Below are 27963 nucleotides of genomic sequence, written 5' to 3' on the forward strand. Positions count from 1 at the left end.
TACACTGCTATAGGGACCAAAGTACTACCCTCTGCACTTTGCATGGACTTAGTAGCCCCAGTGGTTCTTGGCCAAGTTATTTCTATGCAGTCCTGCATTCTGCATTATAAGCAGGTCTGAGAGTGCCCCTGGTGAGCAATGGACCAGTGGAGCACCCCAACCTCTTCATTAGTATAAAATGCAGCCTCCCTGCCATCAACAGGAGATGGAAGTTTTCACAGGTGCTGTTCTCAGCAAAATGCAGAATTGAACTACATAGTAAATCACCTTGTACAGAAGATTTGTCTTGATGAATGTTTTGGAGAGCAGTAAAGAAGCCTAAAAATCACACAATCCCATTTCTATCTAGCAGTGAATCAAATGTTTCGCCTAAGTATATTTGAATGCTGAGCTGTATGAAAACAGCTCAGACTGCATATAGTTAAAATCCAGTGTGATTAACTTACTTGCTTTTTATTCTTCAATATGGTAAACAGAGTGACATATCTAGATAATATATATGCAGCCACAAGCTGGGTTATAGCCAGAAAACACTAAGCCAGAATACATTTAGTGTTTTACTTTCGTAAATATTGCTCTACTGTCTTGCTGGAGGTGTGACATTTTATACAGAACAAATAGCTATGATTAAGGAACTAATGGTTTCTGCTTCATTTAGTTTTGAGGCTGATCACTCTTTTTTTCTTATTAAATAACAATAATCAATGAGCACTGTGCAAAAATGCTGTTTTTCTTTCTGTGAGTTTATATTAATATTTAAAATTATGCATATACATGGTGAGTAAGATTTTAATACCAGAAACATGAGAAAACCTCCATCTCCCTCCTTATTTAGAAGGCTGCCTATTCTCTCCACGTTTCCTATATGGTAATATGAAACACAGGCAAAAGTGCTGAGACAACCCTTAATCCCTAAGGACAATCTGTAAATTTATTCAGTGTGATTTGACCCGAGATTGGGCCTTGAATTTAGCACTGCAACCCAGATCCTGAGCAGAACTTCCCACCATTTCAGTTTCAATTAGACTGAAGTCTTGACTTGGACCTTGAATCAGCTTCAGACATCAAGTCTGTGGTGTCTTCCCAAGAGTGAAGATGCTTAGTTTTAACATTTTTTTGAGTGTCTGTCCTCCTCATCCTCTTCCCCCCTTTCCTTTCCCATTATTATGGTATATTGCTGTAAGCTTTTTGCATCAGAGAGCAGACTTAAGTTAGGTACTCCTGGAAATATTAGATCAATTACTACCAGTTCCTAGCTATTGCAACAGGTTATATTTATTTTTAGTGGCTTTAAGGCTCACAAACAAGCCATGCTAGTATGAAAGGATGCTTTTATAGTTAGGATGCAAAGCCATTTTTTACTGATACTACCTGGAAATTTCTAGAGATGAACATTCATGACAGAATCCTATTCTACTGATTCATATATAATACAGTGATCCTAAGTTATGTAAGCCACTTATAATCATTAGTTCTGTAGAGTGGAATAAAACCATGGTCACATGATTTTCTTCTCTTGTTTTGCAAGTTCTTTTAAAAGGACCAGTGATTAATATAGCTGGAATATAAAATCTAGTATAAATAAAGCTTTGAGTAAGCAATTTTTGCTTGTTTATAAGTGAATATTCAAGAAAAATAATTTAATGCTAGCTATGATGCTATAAACTCTCCTGATGAAAAGCAATAAAGTAAATAAAAGAATTAAATCTTAAGAGAACTACTGCAACTAACTTGAAGGAGCAAATTACATTAGTCAGGCGCAAAACCACGATACTCAAGCTATGAATTTTAGTTCCTATCCAACTGAAAGAACAAATCATCAGAAAGACATATTAGGAAAAAACTCAAGTTTAAAAAAAAAAAAAAAAAACAATAAACCAACACCCTATATTTTCCTCTTATCAGTCTCATTTAATCATTATAAACCACGATGAACTACTATGAAAAATTATAAAAAGTTTGTTCCATAGAGATTTTCTAAAGTTTCAGAACAAATCTAGCTAAATCCTTACCTCTTTTGTGATATTCCTGCTCACTTTCTTTGTGTTGTCTGATGAGGAACATTAGGCCTTTATCAGGATAATTTCCACATAGGACTTCAAGTGTGCCAATGATACACGTGTACTAAGTTCCTTAAGAGAATTATCTATTATTAGAGACAGCACAAAACCTTAGTTCAAAGTAAATTCAAGGTCCTTCTGCTTTAAAGTCTCCCTGTTACATTATAAAACACTCTGCTAGTTCTCTCTTCTTAGAAGCATCTGATCATCAGCCTCATAAATGAGTGTAGTGCTAATGGAGACAATGGGACTCTGCTGACTTATACTGTGGCAGGGTCAGACCCAAAGATTCTATCACGTTCTGGTCTGGATCAGCCACCAGAAAAATGTAAAGGAGAAGAAAAATGCTTCGTAATGCAACTTAACACAAAGGAGATGGGAAATATTTTGAAAAGTGTTGTGCCTTATTATTTATATTGTTAGGTTTGTTCATATTTGAAACACTATTTAGGTTTAATACTTGTCTGAGGGAAAAAAGGAATTTGAAATACCTAGTTTGCATCTACCACATAATTCAGAAAGTATCTTTCAGATACTCTTTTCACCTGAAATAAGATACACTTACTATTGCTTTTCTTAACAACAACCTTGATGGTCAGTAATCAGGACAGTACCTTTTACTTTCTTGCCAGATTTGTGTTCCTTCTGGGAATTTAATCCAAGGATTTTAGTATAAACTTATTTCAACTAGTCTGCAGAGTTTTTATGGTATTTATGTGACTAAAGGTACTCCAGAAGACCACGATCAAATATGAATGCAGCTCTCTATATATCATGCTTTTCTATCTCTTTGAGCCTCAAAAAATGGATAAGAGATCAAGATTATAAATGTGCAATGTGGAACAGATCATCTTTTTTAAAGGCAAGATTCTATCTACTACCTGTAGGAAAAATATATATATTGAATAAATATGAGCTTTTTTTCCATTTGACTAATGCAGAATGTTTCAAATCATGTGCACTTCACAACTTATTGCTTGTTTGTTGTTCATCAATGAAAAAGTCAGTAAAAAAACTTAATTAAAAATAAAAGATGTGGTACCGTAAAGCTAAAACAAGAATGTAATCTCAGTCACTCATATTTCTTAAGCTTATATTTGTGTGATTTATAATCAAGGAAAGTTGCAGAAATACTAAGACTAGGGTTTTTTTCTAATGACACATTATCTTAAGAAAAGATACTTAATTGGCTAAAAAAAAGTTATGATGGTGAATATAAGGAAAAATCAAATAAAATAATAGAAAAGATTTTGAAAAAATAAAAGTGGAGCTATCTGGAAAAGGGGAAAAAAAGAATTCTTATTTAAAAAAGATTGGATAAATTATTCCAATAATGTTCCTATAAAAGCTATCAGAGTAGTGTCAGTAATATGCACATTTTATGAAGCAGGTGCTACTGGAATGATACTATAAATTGAACAGCAAGAATCAAATCATTTGCCAAGTGATTAAAGTATTGCAATTTATTATACTTTTAATGTAATATTTTTGTGAGGTATGAATAAGTTTTACAACATGTAATATAGCAATTTCACTCCTTGTGATCAATACCAACTTAACTGTAATAGCCTGTTCTAGGATTTATAATCATATTTTGCATCTCATACATAGATAAAGGTAGTTATGAGAAGAAAAATGGAATCAACCTGTTTTAAAAAAATTTAAGAGATTCTACTGAGGAAAGAAAAGTGTTCCAATATGCCTCACATTTTCATAGAAGGTCTACCTTTAGAATTTCCTCTCTTGTTCCACTGAAGTTAATAGTAAATTTAAAACTAATATCAACGGAATACTTTATGGATTTATACTCCAGCACCTGCTTTGTATAATTTTGTGCTCTTAATACCAGAAATACAGATAGAGAGCTCTAGCTCTAGCTCTAGCTATAGATTGTATAGAGATAGACAGAGTGAAAAAAACTACCCATGGCCCTGGTACATTAACTTGTATTCTAGATCCAAAATCTTTCTGGTTTTCCATATTTTAATTTAATCGTATCTTTTACAGTCATTGTAAACATTGAAAACATACCACTTGAAACAAAAGTACAGTCTTGAAAAGAACTGAACATGGCTGTCAAGTGAGTGCCAAATGTTTAACATATTTTATTATTATTATTAGTGTCAGTGCAATTTGAAGATGTTGAATATCTTACACAATCAAACTATAAGTTTGCTACCTTTACTTCTTGTAATTAATATCATATTCTACAGAGTTTTGTGGAATGGTATCAGCCAATTAAATCAGAAGATGAGGGTGACGTTCATAGTAATTAATTATAGAAAACAAACTTTCAGAAGAGTATGGCTGGTAAAAGAAGGTCACGGTGCAATGCTTTTTTCCACCTTTTTTTTTCTTTTTTGTAGTATCAAGTGTTAAAATCCACCTGTGCTTCCATTAAAGAAAATAGTTGCCATACATTTTATACTGAAGTTCTTTGTTTTACAGAAAGACAATCCCAATCTGTGATGTTGACTCTTAAATTATGACAGTTTTTCAGTGAAGCTCAAAAAGAACTGCTATCAACATGATCAGACAGATGATCTTTTACATCTATTTTAAAATAATTTTCTCTGGTAAACACATTGTATCTAAGCAAGTTTACAAGACACATAGAAAATTACCATCATCAAGTTTCTTCAGGTAGACTGCCTGTTCTTCAACACAACTGGTACTACTGCTTTTTTTCCTAGGTACCAGAAAACATCTTCAAAAAGGTAAAGAAGCACCTGAGCACTTCAAGGGTAATTCAGAATGCACACTCAAAGAAGTATTCAGTGTATTCAAACCTGGTATCTGCACTGGGAAATTAATTGCCTAGAAACCCTCTATAGCCACTGGAAAGAAGTAAGCACATCAACAGGGTGTAACAGGCAGTCCCACATTCAGTTGCCATCACTCTATCTTTCTCTGTCATATAATGAAGAAAGGCCTCCTATAATGAGTCAGGAACTTCTGCAGAGGAATAATCTTTCCTGTGTTAAGTATTTAGTCACCCTAAGAAGAATTAGGTATATTCCACCTATCTGTCACACAATTCCCATGCTATTCTTTTATAATGGAACTATGCCTATTTTTGAAAAGTCATTTTCTTTTTACAAATAAACAGACCTGTCAGATTTTAGAATGCTTAAATACAATTCGAATATCCCTGAATGTGAACTTTATAACTAAGGATACAAAGTCAAATTTTAGCAATGGGAGATTGAGTAGTAAGTAGGACCATGTTCTTCCATTGTGCTGTCTTGCTGTATGTGATATTGTATGCAATTTTAAGGCTTTTTCCCTCAAGTAAATAAAAAAGATAGCAATTAATTTAACATTACCAAACATATAAGTAGACTACTGTGGTTTAAAAAAAAAAATCTTCACTATTCAAGTAAATGGCACTCGGAAAATGCACTAGGCATAACGTACAGAAAATATAATTTAGCTATTATGGTGTTATGGTGAACTTTGCAAAACAGAATTCAAGCATATTGCAGGAAAGGCAAGTCTCAAGTTTCCCACACAGAGCACAGCAATTGAGATACATAGATGTAAGTTGACAACTTCTGAGAAAAAGTAAACATAAATTATGCTGCAAATGCTATCTCAATTCCCTATAAAATGAATTATTGTGTACCTCATTCCTTGATTTTTATTGCCTTCATGGTGTCAATGATACACATAAAGCATAAAAATAAACATTACACTATATTTCTTCCTTTGCTTGTTTTTATCTTCTCACTCCTTATTACTTCTTTGTTTCTGTTAATAAGACATATTTAGTATAGCTAAAAGGCTAAATCACCAGAGCAGATCAAGACTTCCATGAAGTTTTGTAGAACCTAACTCAAAATCATAGCACGTGAAAAGAAAGCAAGCAAGGAAGAAGGGGAAAGGAGGAGGCAGAGACAGAAGCAAAGTAAACAAAACACCAGATCCTGTATTTGATAATGTTTTCTTCCATTTCCAATTTCCACACTACAAAGGATCCTCTAGAAAAATATGTGATGTTCCTGTTTATTGCTAAAGGCTCTATTTAATGAAATCTTTACATTTTGTAGCTACTTAGGGACTGTAAGTGCCTTAGTGTTTTAGAAAATAATTTGAAAATGAATTGAGGAAAATGGACTTTAAAAAACATTAAAGAAGTTGAATTTCTGACTTTTGCTTATTGTTTACACTTTTTCTCATTAGAGTTAAGGTCGGTTAGACAGTGGTATCTATCTAAGTCACTAATGCAGTGGCATGTTACTAACAGACATATGTTACTTGCATTTTTAGTCTGTAGGTACACAAAGGAAATGACCAGAATAACTTATTTGTCATATATTCAACGTAAGTGCTTGCAATAAGATAATTTCTAATATCAGAGCATTTAACAATCTTGGTGATTTCCTTTCTTTGCCAATCTGAAGGTGAGATCATCTAATAAGCACAAACATATACATTTACTATTGAACAAACATATACATTTACTATTGAACAAACATATATACACAAGTAACTACTCCAAAGAAGTGTTCATTCTGAATTCTACATTTGCTTATAAAAACCTGTTATTTGGCATTTACTTATTGTACAGAGTCTCTCTGTTTAAGTCCTGTGGTATTGTTCCCATTTAATTAGATGATTTCTGAAACTAAACTGCCCATCAGAAATAGTTCACATTACAATCACTTTTTTTCTTAATGCCTCTTAAGAGAACCAAAACGTTTATCTCCTTGACCAAACCATCTCAGTGTCACTAGGAGAGCTTCGTAATTTTGTTTGGTATTTTGTTACTTGTTTTTTCCAGGGAGAAAATGAGAAATACTAAAAAGGGCAGAGTGAAGGAGAACATTGCTTTTCTTCGTTAGTCACTCTTGATTTATATTTTTTTCTATTTGCCTAATTGCAAAACTATTAGAAAAGGTTCTTTACTGTTTTATCACAAGTTTTCATCTACAATTAAGGCATTCTTTGTTATTTTCTTTAACTTGAGGAGGTAAAAAATTAAAAACAGAAAAAAAGAACTGTTTGCAGAGGACTCATTCGTAATTCTAGACGACCTAGTCCATCGTTTTTCTGCAGATAAAGTAATTTTGTCAGAAAAAAATGCATGAACCCTTTGCAATTATTTAAAAGTTTTCTTTTAAAATCCTGAAATCTAGAAAAAGTGATGTGTTTTCTGAGAGAAATTGTAATTTTACATAGGGATGAATGTACATAATGTACATTTAGATTTTATCAGATTACTTTGTTTCATTATTGTCATGAGTCATACAATAGTCCATGGGCTGACTTTAGTCAGTGCTGTTATATGACGCTGTCTAAACTTCCCAATTAGGAGGAGGGCACATGGCTTTAGGAGGCTATGAACTGGGAATGCTGTCCTACCAGCCTTATTCTAGGCATAAAAAAAGAGCTTTTTTGGTCAAAATTAATACCTTTAATAGCCTGCATTTATATGGTTACAAAAGCAGCACACTCATGATTGATGCATTTTACTGTCCAGACGGGATTATTACAGTTCTGTATTTACTGGTCTCTCCCAGAATGGTGACCATAAATTGTGACTCATTTGGAAAGCAACATCTTAGGCACTTACAGAGATAAAAAAAATACTCTTTTTTTCTTTTCCCCAGCCTAGCTGCATTGCACTGGCTTACTATTTGACAGTATATTGATTTTTATTTCTTATTAACGGTCTATTATTGTTTATTAGGTAATGTCCCATCATACACATCTTGGCTGATAAATACTTGTTCTCCTGACAGTTCATTATGATCCACTTTAGGCTATCAGCTCTTGGCAATAGAATATTAGCATTTTCTGGATTACAATGCTGAAATTATTCATGGCAATAACCACTCCCAGACATACCACTTTCAAAAAAAAAAAAAACTGACAAAAGGCTGTGACTCTATTTGTGTTTATGCATTAAGACAGTCTATTCCAGGCAGTATTCTAGACGATATACTTCTAAAACATTCAGTAGTCTGTGTAGTCTAATTCCAGTAAATACAGAAAACTTGAGAAAATATCCTTCTTATTAAGCATTTCCATTACCTTTATCTGTTGAGGTTACTTAAGGCCTGTATTGTCCCTTTTTTTCAGCGCTATAACATACAAGAGTAGAAATCGCTGTGTGACAACCCAACATTTAGAGATGATCTTTCTGATAACAATTAAAGTGTCATTCCTCTAGCATTCTACTTCTAGTTATAATATGAGCTGGTATTAACCTTTGATTTAGCAAATTCTTCAGCCAGTGATATTTTATTGAATGCCTCCTATAGTTTACTGTGGAAGTACTCAGGCACTTTTGTGGGAGGTGAAAAGAAAACACCTCCTTAGATCTTTAGCCTTAATGTTGTATGTGAAGCAATAACATATAACAAAACACTATTTACTAGTACGTAGGTTCCTATAGATAGCTAAGCTAGAATAACTCTCAGTGTCATTAAGATTTGTGTGACTGTCACATCAGGAAAAGGTTTCTGATTTATTATTACATATTCTGTAACAAATATATTAAGAGGGAATCAGAATTTGTCAATGAAAATGTTACCATACTGCTGAAGCTGAGCAGTCTCTTATCTTTCAATATTTTTGTGGATAGCTATCCTCAATGTTTAAATCTTTATCGGGTCTTTTAAGAATTTTATCTTGTAGCAATTAACTACATTATAACTAATCTACCTTCATCTTTTTCCAGAGAACAAGATCCTATTTCCAGAACAAAACTAAGGGAGTGCTTTAAGCCTAGGTTTTAGAGAGAGTGGTGTCAGAAAAAAAATAAATAAATTATAAGTCTACTTTAATGTATATCACATTTTTCATGTAAAATCCTCAAAGTTTAAGAAAAATATATATTAACATTCACTATGCAATGAGAACATGAAGAAACTAAGTGAGGGGAAAGCTCTGAATCACTCAGTGATTCACACTAGCTGGGGAGATAAAATACAGAAATTATGAGAACTGTTAGTAAGATGATAATGACAGAGGCAGGAGATGATGCTTATTCTGCTGTTATTGAGCGTGTAACCACAAGGTTTCCATTTTTCCAGCAACAATTAATTTTTCCTGCAGCTATGCCAATTTCAGCTCAAGCATGACCCGAAGTTGTATTCCAGTGGCCAGCCTATAAATGGTGTATGCTAAAATGTCAGCCAAATAATTTATCAGCTGCTACTGTGACTACTGAACGAGAAACACCAGCTAGTACCATCCGTGTGCTGATAGCCCTCCAAATTATTTCTGTATTTTAATACATGCGCTTAGAAAAGACAAATGCAGGTTTTTTCTTTTTTCAAAGAGAAAAAAACGTTGTACACTGGCCTACTTCAGACTAAATAAATCCTAATGTCCACACAATAACTGCAGACTGAAGGTGGCCGGGGTACTGTTTTACACTATGGGAATGGCCTCTGGGTGTGCTGTTCTGGTGTCAGCTGCACGGAGGCAGGGGACTCCAGCCACTCTTCAGTACCACAGGATCCCAGCCCTGCTGATCATCTGGCAGAGCAGTTCTTGTCTGTGCTAATCTTGTTGGAGAGAAAGTCATTCCCATTCCAGTTCCACTACATGAGAACAGGAGAATGTACCACTCTATGTGCTTTAGATCATCTCTAACACAGTCTCAATCCCTGCTATCAGGACCTTTCAGCGGGAGCTGTCTGCTATGAAATTTAAGAGCAGCATCTCCAATATGAAAAATAACAATCACAGTAGAAAGTTATTTTAGACTTTAGCAGGCTCTGTCTTATATCTGCTTGCACGTGAGCAAACAGCTTCTGCTTTTTTTTTTTCTTTTTTTCCCCCCTAGAACTATCAATTATTTATATCACATATTACTTAGGGATTTAAGCCATAACAATACTCTATGCTTTTCTTTCAAAACCAGTGTCACCACACCAGCTTGAAGTGCAAAAAGCCAGCCGAGCCCACTGATTTAGTTATTTCATTACCCTTTGATATGTGGACAAGGTTATAACTTCTGTTTCTAAATTTCTTAGCAAGCTGGTATACTGGAGTTAGCCTTCAGGTCCTGTATTTGCTGTATTCTAAGTACACTTGCACAGCAGCTTGGTCATGGATAGATCCCCTCTTAAAGTCCTTGTCAGTACACATTAAACTACCTGGACCTGTGCAAAGCATTCAACACTGTCCTGCATGACATTCTGGGCTCTAAACTGAAATAATATGGGTTATATGGATGGGCCACTCATTGGATAAGGAACTAGATGGCGTTGTGACCAGTGACTCAGTGTGCAAATGAAGATGTGTGATGAGTGATGTTCCTCAAGGGTTGGTACTCAGACCAGTGCCATTTAACATCTGTGTTGTTGACATGCAAAGTGGAATCAAGAGCACCCTCATCAAGTTTGCTGGAGACATCAAACTGTGTGGGGAAGTCAGCATGCAGGAGGGAAGGGATGTCAAGAGGGACCTTGATAGGTTCGAGAACTGGGCTTGTGCAAATTGCATGAAGTTCAACAAGGCTAAATGCAAGGTTCTACTGCATCCCATGCACCAATACAGGTTAAGAGAGAAAGGTCTGAGTACAGCCCTTAGGAGAAGGACTTGGGGGTAATGGTAGACAGAAGCTTAACATGAGCTGTTAATGTGTACTTGCACCCCAGAAAGCCAACTGGGTCCTGGGCTGCATCAAAAGAAGCACAGACAGCAGGTCGAGGGAGGTGATTCTCCCCCTTTATTCTGCTCCTGTGAGACACCACCTGGAGTACTGCACCCAGTTCTGGAGTCCCCAGCGTAAGACGGACACAGAGCTCCTTGAGTGTTTCCAGAGAAACACTAAAACGATGGAAGGGCTGGAGCATCTTCCCTATGAAGACAGGATGAGGGAGTTGGGGTTGTTCAGCCTAGAGAAGAGGAGGCTCCGAAGTTACCTTACAGCCAACCTTCCAATATCTGAAGGGGGCCTACAAGAAAGCTGGGGTAGGGTTTTTTACATGGGTGTGTAGTGAGAGGGAAGGGGCAATGGTTTAAAACCTGAAGAGGGGAGATTTAGGTTGGACATTTGTGGACATTCCTGTGAGAGTGGTGAGATGCAGGAATAGGTTGTCCAAGGAAGTTGCAGCTGCTCCCTCCCTGGAAATGCTCAAGGCCAGGTTGGATGGGGCCCTGAGCAGCCTGATTTAATGGGAGGTGTCCCTGCCCATGCAGGGGGGTTGGAACTAGGTGATCTTTAGGGTCCCTTCCAGCCCTAGCTGGTCAATGATTCTATGAATTATTCTTATCTTAACACTTGAAAGGAAACAGACTGTTGTATTATTTTCCTACCGAGTGCAACTGCTCATGTGTTGCAGAATTATAATGATTTGGCTTCACTGACATGATATGTAAATCAAAATATTTATGAAATCTTAATAAAAAATTCTCCATAAATTCATGCAGACACACAAGTATTAAAAAACTATTCATAGGCAATGCTATCCTGTAAATTCTTTTCTTTGATTTATCCTTCCATTTCTAAAATACTCAATGTAGCAAAAAACATTTTAGAAGCACTGTCCTTTTTTCTCCAGATTTGAGATACTGAAAAATACAAAAACTAATTTTAATTTAATTATATATTTTCATCACACAATTTCACCAAATCCAACTACTTGAAATACCAGAAACATATTTATTCTATCAAATCAGAAAAATGCCTTTTTTTTTAATGTAAAACACCACTTTATTTTTCATATAAATTACTCTTGTTGGCATTTCAAAAACTTACAGTCCAGAAAACACCATGGAGAAATCTGCAGGATCTCTGCCTTTGAAGTACCTGTAATACTTTTTTTTTTTTTAAGAGATAACTTTTTGTTTTAAGAAATGGGGAACTAGTTCAGGGCAAATAATGTTTCTAATACTGCAAACTGTGTTATTAGATTCTTAATACTCTTCTGAACAACTCTTCAGAATCTTTTGAAGTTTGCCCCTCTCTACTGATTATCTTCATTTTTATTCTTTTGTAGCTAATTTTTTATTTGTAAATTATTCCTGTTGAAATATTAATTTTATTTTCCTTGAAAGTTAAGAACAGATTAATTTTGTGAGCTAAAGTTGCATATGACTGTTAAAGTAGGTCATTAGAAGGATTTGGATCAGGTAAAAATGTGATATTCTCTTCATTGTTTGAGAATTATTTTTAAGCAGATGCCCAGAAGGTAATTAACAAGAAAGCATTTGTTTGACTAATTCATTCTTATTTTACCTAGAAAAGGCTCATGGGCAGCTCTTGATTATGTGTTGATTCTGTGAATGCATTCTACTACCAGAATTCTGATACCTTACAGCATGGGTTTGTTCCAGGGTTTATTACAAGCATCAGGATTAAAGTTAGATTACTGTACTGTGAGATAAGGCATGTGATACCGTTTTTGAGTTCCCTATGAATGAAATCTAGAAATTTCCTTTGAAATCCTCTTTCACCTCACACATGTAAGGAGAGTCTTGAGAGCAGGCATGATAGACCAACAAATGTTTTATAAACAAAAATATTTTAAAAATCAAACTAGCATTTAGAGATAATGTTTACCATTATTCATCCACCTCTTATTTCAAGCTGCAATTTTCCACCCTCCCTTTGTGAAAGTATCATTCCCTGAAGTATCATTCCCTGTTGCTAGTAGTAGGAGCCATTAAGCTGCTGTGTTTTTACATAAGGGGCTTTGGTGAGAGTTTTCCTCTGTGATCCTCCTCTCTATTTTTATGACCTTATTAGTGGAAAGCTTATTTTGGCTTTTTGATATCCATCTGTATTATATGCTTACATTATTGGTTGTTTTTTGGTTCAAGGGCCTCATGTCCTCTTCATATGACTGTTTCTGGCAAACAGCTGTCTCAATGTGTTAAAATTATTGCCTAGAAGTTAGGAACTGCTGCAATGGATTAAAACAGTCATTCATCTAAACAGTCAGATCTTTTTGGTCTCATACTAATATTGCTGAAAGAAGTAGGTGTTCAGAATTCAAGCACTCAGTCATGACTGATGTGTTGCATAACAGGAAGAAAAAGAAAAAAAAGATCAAAATAATGAGCTTAAAACTATTGCCTTTCATCATCAAGTTTAACCATTAACATTTCTTTCAAAGTACCCCTGTAAAGACCTGTAGCTTTACAGAACATGGATTAATTTTTTGAGGGTTAATTCTTTCCTACCTTTTCTTGTAATGAGGCTCCAGGCACAAATGCTGTCACATATTCAAGGAGCACCAGAGCATCCAGGGAATATCTAGAAGAGGATAAACACTTTCTTACATTTAACATTTAATGGAGAAATGACAGGCAAACAACAAACGTGACCTTGGAACATTCAGTTCCCTATAAATTTCCTAAATTTGTTTTTTTCTTATTACCCATGCTTCCTTTTTTTTTTTTTAAAGGAGGAGAATCATGCCTATCTAAATTAACAGCTGATATGTTTGGCATCAAATCAAATAAAAATCTGAAAAAAAAGCCATCACTAAATGTGTTGTCATATTTTACCAAGGCACTCTGCACTCATGACTTCTTGACTTATGGCCAAGGCCCTTATAATTGGAAACCCTCTAGTGTAACATGATGCATCATATTCAGAACATTTCAGGTTTTTTTAAATCCATGCCAAAGTCATTGTTGAATACCAAGAAGCTTTTATCACTAGGTAACAAATGATGCTGCTAGTTAAATTCACTACAGTGTTTACTGCACATTTGCTAATATTGCTGTATTAGCAGTAGATACATCTGTACTACAGGCCTTCACATCCAGTCTATTTACTTCTGCTCTTTGATGTATAATGCAATTTTTTTTTTAATTATTTTTAAAGTTGTGGTGGTTTATTGTCCTTTTTGGAGGAAAGAGGTCTACTGGAAGAAGATTCTTCCAGGCTTGGAAATGTAAACTACACCCTGCTGCTGTCAGTGTCTCTGTATCTCTCTTTTTCAAACACAGCTGATCCATTTGCAATCAGAACATGAGAAACAAGACAGAGATATAACTCCAACAAGGAAAAGTTTATATTCTAATAAAGTAGGATCATATTCCCACTGGAGCAATTAAGAGATCTCCACTGTCATCAGTAGGAATTGAGACGGACCCCTGGGATCTCCTCATCTAGACCCAGCAAACTGTGAAGCCAGGTGTCTGCAATTTAGTTGCAGAAGAAGAAACAAAGGCTGTCCCAGGCTCTACCTGCCTGTCAGTATGACACAGTAGGTTTAACTATGTGAAATCAAGAGTTATTGCAACAGAGATGAGTATGCATGAGGAAGATTGAGTAATGTCACTGGATTAAAGCAGTAGTCAAAATGGGAAGTGTATTTTCACATGTAAGAAGAGTACTTCATGTGCTAGAATTTTTCGAGAAAGAGATGCAAAACTTACTAGAGCATCTAAAGCTTCACTTCCAAAAGTCTCTGAGCTTCGGTTTTCCTTAAAAAAAACCCAGTTTATTCCTCCTAAATTTATGAATAGAATCTTGAAAAAGTGGTGTCCATCATGGATGTAATCTTTTCAGGCATCTCTGTCTTGTACTTATGTTTTTTCCAGAGTAACTGCACCACCAGGTAAGAAAGGGTAGAGAAAATACTATGAAAAATAAGGGATACAGTGAGACTCCTAATTAATTTAATTCTCTTTTTCTGACCTGAAAATGAAGAGGAAAAGAATTTTCTGACAGATCTCACTGTGGTATTATGAGTTAATTATCACTATTATGAGTTTGGCCTACCAGATTCTGCTTCTGTTGGTTTTATAGAGGTCTTGACAGATATGCTGTCAATTGAAGTGCATGGTTTTATCAACAGAAACTGTATATGTGTTGGAAAGCCAAAGGTATTTTCCATGATATATTTTACAGCAATTTGCTAAGGGCAAGATAATTTTTTTCATTAGTTCATTCTGAGTTTTCTGAAAATGCTGGGGGCTGCTCTGAAGACCTTCTTCTCCCTCTGTTTTCGATGAGAGCTAGAAGGCCTTCAGGACATCCTGGGACAAAATAGAGAAAACATCACATTTTCAAGTTGTTGGCCTTTTCAGTAACTATTAGAGCAAAAGAAAGATAAATGTTTGTTTATTCCTTCAAGCTATTCTCTCTCCTTCCCTCTTACCCCTACTCACAACCCCCAACCCACCACCACCACCATATTTTCATAGTTTTTCACATTTATTCCTGAAGAGGTTGTTTAACAAACTCCTTTCAACCTACTTTCTGCAAATACCCATAAATATCTGTAAGACACAGTTTGTTTCTATGTCATTATCATTAATTTCAAGAAAAAATGTTCTGCAGCCTGACTCTTTGACACAGCTTACAATTTTTTTTGTTTTTTTTGAAATTTAGAAAAACTTCCAGCAAGCAAATTACACACTTCATGAGATATACTAGTCAGTACAAAGCATTGTCTGTGAAATACCTTGGACAATTTGTCAATTCAGGTACAAGCACTGCACCCACATAAGTGAACCAAGCATCCTGCAAGATGAGTTTAAGAACACACCCACAAACGAGAGAACAAGATAAGCTGCCAAGTTTTCATACACTGACACATATTCTTTGCCACAAGTGCTTCAAAACTGATGAGGTGATCAAATTACTGCATGTTAAAGAAAGATAACAACTGTTCATACTTCTATCATTAAGTATATCATTCTACAAATCTGAAGATGTGTAAGTGAAGCAGAGAAAAGACTACTGGAACAAAACTTCTATGACAGGCAGCTGGAATTTTAAGACAAAAAAATGCAGGAGGGAAGGAGGATATGAAACTGTTGTGGTTTAACCCTAGCAACTCAATGCCACACAATTGCTTGCTCACTCTTCCCCAGTGGGCTGGTGATGAGTTTCAGAAGAGTAAAAGTGAAAAAAATCATGGGTTGAGAAAAATACATAACATAAAGTATAATATAAAACATAATAGGTAGAGCAAAGTCCATTTGCACAACCAAAGCAAAACACAGAATTCATCCACTACTTTCCATGAGCAGGCAGGAGTCTAGCTATCCCCAGGAACACAGGGATCCATCACAAGTACCAGATACTTGGGAAGACAATCTCCATCACCCTGAACCTGTTCCTCCTTACCCACACTCTTGTTTTCCCTCAGCTTTGTATGCTGAGCATGACATCGTGGTGTAGAATATCCCTTTGATCAGTTGTGTCAGCTGTCACAGCTGTGTCACCTCCCAGATGCTTGTGCACCCCTAGCCAGCTCACTGGTGGGGTGCAGTGAGAAGCAGAAAAGGCTTTGACTGCTCAGCAGTAACAAAAATATCTCTGTACCATCAGCATCGTTTTCATCACAAAAGATGAAAACACAAGCCCATACCAGGTACTATGGAGAAAATTAACTTTATCCCAGAGAAATCTAACATAGAGACCGAGATGACAGATTGGCTTTCAAGGACCATTTCACTACCAGTTCTCTAATATTTGTTAATAACTGTGATCAAATAAATTATGATGGCATGGATCTTACTGCTTCTTTGTCATTCACAAACAGATGACAGAATGTCAATGACAACCATAAAAATGTAGAACCACAGAATAGTTCTGGTTTGAAAAGACCCTTAAGATCATCACGTCCAATCATTAACCTAACTCTACTGAGTCCAGTGCTAAATCATGTCCCTAAGAACCACATCTTCAAGTCTTTTAAAGACCTCCCCACCACCCTGGGCATCCTGTCCCAGTGCTTGATGACTCTTTCAGTGAGGAAGTTTCCTCTAATATCTAAAGCTCCCCTAGTACAACCTGACTCCATCCTGTCACTTGTTGCTAGAGAGAAAGACTGACCTCCCCCTCACTACAAACACCTTTCTGGTAGCTGTAGAGACAGGTAAGATTTCCTCTCAGCCTCTTCTCCAGACTAAACAACCCCAGTCCCCTCAGCCACTCCTGAATAAGACTCATGCTCCAGATCCTTTCCCAGCTTCATTCATCTGGACTCGCTCTAGCACCTCAATATTTTTCTTTTAGTGAGAGACACAAAACAAACACAGTATTCAAGGCATGGCCTCACCAGTGCTGAGTACAGGGGGCCAATCTCTTCCCTAGTCCTGCTGGCCACTCTATTTCTGATACAAGCCAGGATGCTGCTTCCATTCTTGGCTACCTTAGCACACTCCTGGATCATATTCAGCCATCTGTCAATCAACGACCCCAAGTCCTTTTCCTCTGGGCAACCTTCCAGCCCCTCTTTTCCAAGCCTGCTACACCTTTGATTAATCCAGCCACCAACTGATGGCCACGTACTAGGATGTGAGTGCTCTAGGCTCGGTTATGACAGACAACACAAAACCACCATCATGGATCTTCCTTTATCAAGTATATTTTGTATGGTAAAAAACCAGAACATTCTATTGTTGTTCCTAGTCATGCAGTCAGTTTTTAGAGGATAGTTGTTAACATTATTCAAATCTTTAACTCCTTCAACTCAGTTCTGTCAACTGCTAATTAAAGAGAGGTAGCTTACAATATATGCATAAACACAAAATATGCAAATTACCTCTAGTTTTCTTCATTATAATGGGAAATTAGGAACAAAGCTGTTCAGATTCATTTATAGATACAACATCAAATATATTTCTTCCTTTGATGGTAGCAGCAGTAGGCAAATTCACTCCAGGCCTTGATTAGAGCTCATCTTATTAAATACAGAATCAGAACACATTAAACATCTATTCCAAGGACCTGCTAGTTTATAAACTAAAGAATAGATCCCTGAAGAAGAAAAAATGTACTTCCACTGAAACTAGTGTGACCTGCAGATGCTACAATTTTTTAAAATTGCAATGAACTCTTCTTCATTAATATGTCTGTGCATCAATAAAGTATAATCTAATGACAACTTCAGCTGACATTTCAGTGCACATACTGGATTAATATCAGGTGAAACTAAACCTACAGACTCTCTCCAGGAGCCCATCTAATGGCCTTCATCCAGTAATAGACATCAGTCTTCAGGTTCAGACTAAAGCAAGTTAAATATACATCCTCCAGAGGTGTCTGCTCTCGGTATTCCACTTTACATGCCTGTCTCTACAGGGCTGCATTGCTAGGTAATGAAGAAATGGCCCTGAAGAATTTACTTAGGGCCTACTATATAATTTTAGATTTCTGGAGAAAAAAAACCAAAATATGGCTAGTTTTCTCTCCTCTTGATCTACAGACTGTGAGCATGAGGTTGCTGTTCTGCCCATTCTGTCTATGTTCCTAATTACATAATTGTGAATAATAATAATAATGAATTATCTAAAGGCAACACAATTACAAAAAAGCAATTCCTAGAAACTCATATTATTCCTGATTGAAATGTAGGCATGAGCTCAACACGATCCAAGTTGTCTTACACTGCTTAATTACAAAAAAAAACACCAGATCCCACCAGATTTCGTGACCTAACAAAAGAAAAATATATTTTTCTATTTGTACTAATTACCTATGTTTTAACTTGCTTGCATACCAACTGTAGTGATAAGATGTTCCCTTAAATGGCCATTCCGCTGCATCAGCTGCTTGATTAACTGTCTGATTGATAGTGTGTTCAGTTCAAACTCAGATAATCATGGCTTGAAAAAAAGAATAATTATAGTGGGCAAAAAGTGTCAATCACATGAATGGATTATTGTCCTTCTAAGGCAAGACAGTTTAGCTCCAAGGATGCTGTGCAAGATGGTGTCAAATGCCTCACTGAAATTAAGATAAACCATGTCTACTGCTCTGCCACCATCCATCCACCTGGTTACTTCCTCATAGAAGGCTAGCATGTTGGTCAGACATGAATTCCCCATAGTAAAGCCACATTGACTGCTCCTGATAAGCCTCTCGTCCTTGATGTTCCTGAAGACAGCACCAAGAGTGAGTTGTTCCATTACCTTTCCAGGGATGGACATGAGGCTGACCAGTCTGTAGTTGCCTGGGTCCTCTTTCTTGCCTTCCTTGAAGACTGGAGTGACATTTGCTTTCCTGATATAAGTTTCTTGATACAAATGATTGGGACAAGAAACAATATATTTTAAAATCAATTTCTCAACTGTGTTTAAAAAGAATTAGAAGAATTGTTTGCATGAGGTGGAAAGAAGCTCTAACCTATGGCCTGGATGGTCCTTTTCAACCCCGTGTTCCTTTGCTTCTGACAGTTTTTCCTTCTTCTTTCATTGTTCATCTGTGCCCTGAGCCTGGCTTCAAAGAGCATTATTTACTGGGGTGACTGCAACTACAACTTTGAATGGCATTTCAAAGGGATTCAAAGTTGTTCTTGAAGGCTCCAGGTGAATAGTTTCACCTAGTGAATAGTTTCAAAAATAGTTTGTTTCTTCTCTCTAACCTTTTTATTTCTTCTCTCTCTCCCTGACTGACATTCACTAACTGCAGAAGTAAGAAGAAAGGAGGCTGAAATGAACACAGGTGGAAAAGGGCAACTGTGAGAAGACAGTCATTTTTAAGAACTGGAATATTAGTAATTACAGTAAGATGTGACAAGATCCTTATAGATACCTCTAAGCAGAATACACAAAATTTCAATAAACACTAAGTTTTATGTTACTTCAAATGTTTTAATCTTTAGCCTTGGAGTACAAGAAGTAATTTTCATATGGCTATAGTTTGTCTCGGAAAGTTTATCCTTCCTTTTAATTTCCTACCTTTGCAACTGAATCTGAAAGAGCATTATATTGTGGTAAATGATCAAAAGTAGCCAGGCTAATTTTCTACAGCTTAAATCTATTAAGGGTTCTGGTCTATGAAGCTAATCATGATATGTGCCTGAACTTTTCCTGACATTTCAGATTTGTAATGTACTGAAAAAATAGTTGCTTGCACATGTGATAAATCAGTATTAGCAGACACAATAGGCTTCTTACATCTGTTATTATTCACCACTGGATCATTTATGATTAGCATTTTTTTCAGGATATAGGAGGCTAAATAACAGATGTCTACCTCCTTAGAAGGATACTCAAAGTATTTTGGAAAACAGTTGTTCATTTCCTTATGAAAGTTTGTCTTGATCTTATTGTTGTAATTAATAATTTGAAGTCAACTACTCTTTAACAAAAGGACTTTCAGAGTATCAAGTTTCATGACTATTATTTCACAAAGCACTCAGCACATTCTGTCTACTGGTTTTAAGTTGGTGTATCTCCTGAGACACGAGATACAGTGATATGGAGACAGGAACCATAGAATGTCAGGTTGGAAGGGACCTCAAGTATCATCTGGTCCAACCCTTCTAATATTATTGTCTCAGCACCCTGTCAAGCTAAGACTTAAAACTTTCCAAAATAGGGGAATATACCACTTGCCCTGGAAGACCATTCCAATGTCTGACTGTCCTCATGGTGAAAAATTTTCCTCATAACCAAATGGAATTTCCACAGGAGCAACTTGTGCCATTTGGCCTTGTTTCTCCATGTGACTCCTTATAAATAGGGAGTCTCCATCTTCTTTGTAGCTTCCCCTTAAGTACTGGAATATCATAATAAGGCCTTCCCTAAGCCTTCTCTTCTCAAGGCTGAACAGACCCAGTTTTCTCAGCCTGTCCTCACATGGCAGGTGTTCCAGTCCTCTGATCATCCTCGTGGCTCTTTTCTGGTCCCCCTCCTGCCTGTCCGCATCCTTTCTGTACAGCAGGGACCAAAACATGAGATATTAAAGCATCTGAGAAGAGGAACATGAGAAATTTTTAGCAGTTCCAGAAAATCTATGGAGAATGTTTATAGTTATAAAATGTGCTGGGTTGGCTTTTTGTTGTGTGTTTTTGTTGTTTTGTTTTGTTTTCCTAAATCACAAAGCTTAATTCTTCTGCAATGGCAGTACTACGTAAATACTACACAACTATTGTGTTGTCATTCAGTCAGGAACAATAGCAAGGGCATAATAATAAGAGCATGTTACTGCTTCTCAATAGTTAACAATTTGTTTTACACATGAAAAGCAATATACACCATCTGTCCCCAGATGCTACAGTACCTAAATATATTCTTAACATACATATTATAACATAATATATTCTTGACATACAGTTCCTCTCTGAGACTTCTTAGTTGTAGATATGATGAAGAGATGTAGATGAAGAGAGATCTTGACATTTCCACAGAAAACTACTAAGCCTGCGAGGCCAAAGCATCTAAAGTTTTAATCATTCAAACCCTTTTAGAAGAAACTGAGCAACCTACACACCCAAGAACATTATCCATTTTTCATATACTTGATCATAATTTCTATTTGTATTTCATTCTTTGAGCTCATTTTGGAGTAATCCAGATGCAGCCTTCAGGAACTAATGCTGACTGGTGGAAAAGTGGCCTGGCAGCAAGCAAGTCATGTCTTCCTGCATAAGTGCATAACACTTCATAAAAATTAGATGGTTAACTGAGTGGAAAGGCAGATTAGGGTTTAAACAGGCTTATGACGTGAAAAATAATGGATGAAACATCATAACATGGAAGCAAAATAGCAGCACCAGAAGCATATGGCATACACCAGTTCAGAGGAGACTTTTTTTCAATATCATGATAAAAGAGCAGTACCCTGGCCTATGACACTACATACTCACCCTTTTTAGGTGCTTTACAGCACTGACAGTTTTACAGTTTCTCATAAATTTCACTGATTAAAGACCCTGCATAAAAAAAAATTTGTTCACTGCAGTATTTGAAGTCATTTCTTTCTACCACCTTGTATTCAAATGCTTGGATTAAAAGATAACTAAGTAAGAAAATGTGGATTTCAACTTTGTAATTAAATTCTAATTAAAAAATATTAATAGATTTTTTTTTTTAATCATGACAGAGAAAGTAATTTGTTAACTGGCATTCGCACACCAGAAATTTCTAAAAATACATTACTTAACTTAATGCAGTATTATTTAGGGGAATCCCTTGTTCCATTACATCTTGGGAAGGATATAGTAAGAATTTAAAAAATACTTTTTAATACTATTTTCTTTTCTAAAGATTATTACACAACTTCTGTATGTTTATTCTTTTTCCATTGTTCTTCTGAACAGCTTTTGGACAATGTTTTAGGGCTGTTTTCCTGACACAAGTTCTTGAAACAATTGGTTTTCAATGCGCTGCTAAAAGGTTTTCATTTAAGGTGAACAATGGCTTGGATAGTTTCCCCTCTTGACTGATTGACAATAATGTGGAAGAAAGCATTTGCTTTGGAGCGTACTGTTTCACAAAAAGCTTGCCAGATCAAATAAATCCGCATTTACACTGAACTGATCTTTGTGTCCTTGCTTTTTGCCCTATAGGATAAATTTGAGAAAGTAAACCTGAGCTAAAGCTCCATCAAATTAGTACACAGACCATTATTTCTCAAGTCTCCTTGTTAGACTTTAGATTTAAAATAACTGCAAACCATCAGCAATCATCCTTTGCTCTCCTTTCTAATGTTTTCACTCTCCAAGTCACAAGACCTGAAGTCTGTGTGTGCTTTGTGAACAAATAGCATTGAGTCACAAATGCCACACAAGCGGGAAAGAGGAGGACACCTAAGCCTCTCTCAGAGTAAAATTTTCTTTTGTACAGATAGGTTGGCAAGCTAAAAGCCCAGGTCTTGTCTTTCCGCTGAGCTGTCATAGTGAAGGAAATTTAGATAAAAGTTCAAACACCTTTTTGTTAATGAGAGCGTAACCATTGTCTTCAGTGTGTTTTGAAGGAGACCTGGAAGTGCTGGGTCAGGCACTCAGCATCCCACCATAGCCTAAGGCAGAGTACTCATCTGGGATGAGGATGTTCCTTAGATTTCTGTCAAAGCCCATCACACTCTAATTGGGAAAAGCCACTGTGGGATATATTTTCCTACAACTTTCAGTGACACCTTGTGGAATGTACACCTGTTTGAAGTGTAGAATTATTTTACATCTGACGTTTCACCTTAGCTCAGGTCTGCAACAATAACTTCATCTGGGCAAGAAGTCAGTCAGACTTTTCTATCAGGAGAGATAAGGTTCCAGCCACACAGCAGAATTCTATAGCCATACTCCCTTCATAAGCAAACCATCATTCAGCATAGAAGAGGAGCAATGCAAACAAAAATTTGAGATGATATTCACAGACAGAAGGCCTAGAACAACTAGCCTACTACTCTTAGACTTTCACTCCAACTCTATCCTATTTGTATCACAGAAAATCAGAGATCCTCATAATCCTCGGTATTGTGCAATTTTTTATACAAGGTCAACTGGCTATCCTTAAAGAACTTACAGTCAAACTTCACAGAAATCACAGAACGTCAGGGGTTGCAAGTTACACGGAAAGATCATCTAACCCAACACCCCTGCCAGAGCAGGGTCACCTACAGGAGGTCACACAGGAACCCATCCAGGTGGGGTTTGAATGTCTCCAGAGAAGGAGACTCCACAACCTCCCTGGGCAGCCTGTGCCAGTGTCCTGTCACCCTCACAGTGAAAAAGGTTTTCCTAATATTTATGTGGAACCTCCCATGATCAAGCTTGTACCCATTGCCCCTTGTCACTGGACATAAATTTCAAAAAAGGATGAGACAGTGAATGGGCATAAAACAGGCCAAAGAAATCCATTCAACATTCTCTAAACTACCACGGAATATACAGGAGGTCAAGGGACATCTACCTGGTTCTCTCCTCTGCCTCTGCCTCTGCCTCTGCCTCTGCCTCTGCCTGGACAGCCTTTTACATCTTTATGCGCTTCCCTACTTCCATAGCATCAATTTCCACAAAGTCATTTGGGACACTGAAGGGCAGTGGCTGGTGGTAGCAATTTTATAAGGTTTTATGGCCCGTAGATAGGCAGGTCTTAAAATTATTCTGATAATCAAATATGTAAAATAACATGTACAGTTTGAGAGATCTAGAAAACACCTGTCTGACTAGTTATTTTTTTATTGAATAATTCCTGGTCCTTTGACCTAGGTTCAGCAAATGTTTCAGACTGGGGTTTTCAGAGATATTTTGAGCAGTTGGGGACCTCTAAATTGTACAAATTTCATTATTCATGAAACAATTTAGTTGTTTTCCCCTCATCCACTGAAATTCACTTAAATTCTTTTCTACCTTCAGCTGATCTATTAAGCTTTTGCTGTGGATCGTGGTCATGTTGCATAAATGCCTTATTTCCTCATTTTAAGTCAGTTTGGCTATGCCTTAGAGAATAGCATTTTCTTTGGGGACAGAAACACTGCAGTTTATTTTAAGAAACTAGTGTATCTGTACACTCCCTAGACCAGAATTTGAAAGAATAAGACTAGAATCTGATATAAGCAATATCACTAGAGAGAGGCTCTTCTTTTGCAGACAATTTGACTTTAATTTAAGCAATTTGCCCTTGTGTTTTTTTACTTTATTTCCCCCCTCAAGCAAATAAAGTATTGAGAAAAAAGCTGGTTTGATGGATGGACATAGACCAGATTTTACTGTTTCTCTATTTTTAGATTTTAATGCATAAAAAATTCTGATTATTATCTTTTAACTTTAAAATACAGTCCTGTTCTTCCTCAAACTGCATTTTAAATCTGTTTTCCTGTTTTGACCATTACGTCTCCTGTTGTATCCACAAAAAAAGATAGAAACTTATGGGCTCCTATGACAACTCTCTGTATCACAGATTGAAAGCAGGGAAAGAAAAAGCCAGTATAACCCTGGGAAATATAAGTGGACTCAGAAAATTTTTCATAGTTCAAATTCTAACATGGAGGAAAATAAAATAAAAAAAAAATAGCATGCCATTTAAATGAATTTAGCATTCCTTTTAAAATTTTGACCAGTGGTCTCTTTATGTTTACACATTTTCACTTGCACTTACAAAACAGTGTTCTGTGTATTCATTTTTAGAACTCAACAAATGAACTTCTCATTCTTAAAAGATTAAATAAGACATTAGCAACTGTAAAAAATTGTATCATTTAAACAATTAAGATCTATTGTTTCCAGCAAGATTTTTTCAGTTTCAGATTTGCTGTCATTCCTGTTAAAAAGCAAGGAATGATAGAATCATTATGGTTGAAAAATATCTTCTAGATTATCAAGTCCAGCAGTCAAGACAACACAACCATGTCAACTCACCCATGCCCTGAAGTGCCCCATCTACATATTTTTCAACACAAGCAAGGATGGTGACTCCACCACCTCCTGGGCAGCTTGACCACTTTTTCAGTTAATACATTTTTCCTAATATCCAATCTAAACCTTCTCTGGTGGTCTTGAGGCCATTCCCGCTCATCCTATCACTACAGCCTATTTTCAGGTAGTTGTAGAGAGCAATGAAGTCTCTCTTTTTCAGACTAAACAATCCCAATTCCCTCAGCTGCCTCTTATAACACTTCTTCTCCAGACCCTTCACCAGATTTGTTGCTCTTCTCTGGACACTGTCCAGGAACTCAATGCCCTTCATGTATGGAGGCGCCCAAAATTAAACACAATATTTGAGGTGAAGCCTAGAATTATTGGATGTGGCACCCTTTAAATAACCTCTTCCTAGTATTTCTGGAATTTTTTCTGGCTTACCTCCTTAAAAGAAATATGTGTAGTTTGTTCCCAACTTTTCCTCTTTTTTCCTGGTTTGGTTTGGTTTGGGGTTTTTTTGTTTGGTTGGTTGATTTGGATTGGTTGTTAGTTGATTTTTTGGGGGCGTTTTGTCTGGTTGGTTGGTTGTTTTTTTGTGATTAACAGACTGAGATTTGAAATAGGGGTTTTGGCCATATGAAAATCCATTTGCTTCACTGAGATTGAAACAGCTCTTGTCAGAACTGGAAAATGGAGAATTGGTGAAAAATATCTGGGACAGTGCTTTGCTGGTTTGAGGTCTGGGGGAAAAATATTTATAATGCTCACGAACCTTTACTTGTTGGTACCTCTAATCATAGGCTATCCATTACCTATGCAAGTTTGGCATGATTACAGTATCTATAATTGAACTTAAATATAATAATGTAATCTCATCATATATACTCATTAAGAGAAGCAATATGTTACAGTTAATGATTGTTAATAATGTTGCAGGTAGATAGAAAATTATCCTTGATGCTATTTCCAGCAACACAGGCAAAACAGCTATGGCGTTTCAAATAGAATTTTGGGCTCTTTTTATCTCTAGTGAGATTTGATATTTTAAGAAACTTCCAGAGATGCAAATGATGTCTTTTATACAATCACATTTTTCAAATAATTTTTACTGGAATCTTAGTAGTTAAACAGTCAATTTTCTTCTTGCTTATAAAACAGTTCTCTCCTGTAAATACCCTTGGTGCTAGAGAGAAAATTTCATAAGAATGGGTGTATGTGCTAAAAGGTAAGTAAGAAGTAATAGGAAAGCAATATAGAATTCTTGGCTTCGAAAATAACGATTCAAAAACAGCACATGAATCTTGTCCCATAATTATGTCAAAGAAGGAAGGTAATGTTTGGCAAACTACTTTACTCTTGACTCATTCACTGAACATTCTTCTTCATTCCTGGAAAATATGCTGAGAATTGAACAGCATTCACTTTGCACCTTCTAAAATGCAAACAGAAACAAGAATTTCATAAGGATCTGTGTGTTATCTACAACTATGAAGCAATTTCAAGATACCATACAGATAGCACACTTATTCTACTCTAAGGGCTACAGTGGGCCTTTTCAGAGGACAGAGATAAGCTATATGAGATGAACTACTAAAGATATGATACATATATTGAACTACATAAAATTTAAGCTTTCATTTTTATTATTTTTCAAGGTATATTATATAAAAAAAAAGACAATTTATTCAGAAAAGCAAAGTCCTTTTTGATAAAAAGTCTCATAGTACTTGGTAAGGTTTTCACCTCAGTCTTGCAGTACAGAAGACAAAGTGGCTAACAAGGTTCTGGGGGTTTTTCCCTACTATGAAAACTTTTGGACAATCTGATTATTACCCTTTCCATCATCTCATGCTGTGTGGCTCATTTTGCAAGAACTCCCCTGTACTTCTATCCCAATGAGGTTTAAATAGTAAATGCTAAATCACCTGCATGAGTCATGCACCTATATGACATTTTGACTGAAATAATTAAAAGGAATTTGGAGGCAGTTCTTATCTGTAATAACAAATGCAGGAATATTTCAAAGAGTTGAAAAAATTAGCTGGACAATCGCTCTTACTTTGCCAGCCTTAAACACAATTCAAGTGGGAATTTTTATATTAGCATTTTTAGTAGGTATGCTCAGACAGTGGATGCAAAAAGACCTCTGAATCATAGAATCATAGAATCCTAGGGGTTGGAAGGGACCTCGAAAGATCATCTAGTCCAACCCCCCCTGCCAGAGCAGGGCCATCTAGAGTACCTCGCATAGGAACGTGTCCAGGCGGGTTTTGAATGTCTCCAGTGAAGGAGACTCCACGACCCCCCTGGGCAGCCTGTTCCAGGGCTCTGTCACCCTTACAGTAAAAATATTTTTTCGAATATTCAACTTGAACCTCCTATGCTCCAATTTACACCCATTACCCCTTGTCCTATCACTGGTCACCACTGAGAAGAGCCTAACTCCACAGCAATCTTTCTGTGTTCGGGTATCTTTTGTGGTAGAATGCCATTTACATGGAACCTGGGGTTGTTTAATCTGAAGAGGCTGAGGGCACACCTTACTGCTCTGTACAGCCACCTGAAAGGAAGTCATAGCCAGGTGGGTGTTCATCTCTTTTCCCAAGTAAAAAGTGATTGGATGAGAGGAAATGGCCTCAAGTTGGACTAGGAAAAGCTGGAATGGGATATTAGGAAAAATTTCTTCACATAAAGAGTTATCCACTAAGCACTGAAAGAGGCTGCATAGGAAGATGGTTAAGTCATCATCCCTGGAGGTATTTAAAAGATGTGCAGATGTAGCACTTAGGGACACAATTTAGTACTGGACCTGAGGGTGCTGGGTTAATGGCTTGACTCAGTGATATGAAGGGGCTTTTCTGACCTGAATGAATCTGTGATTATATATG

The sequence above is a fragment of the Calypte anna genome, chromosome 2 (assembly GCF_003957555.1).
Source record: "Calypte anna isolate BGI_N300 chromosome 2, bCalAnn1_v1.p, whole genome shotgun sequence".
In the NCBI taxonomy this organism is placed as follows: Eukaryota; Metazoa; Chordata; class Aves; order Apodiformes; family Trochilidae; genus Calypte; species Calypte anna.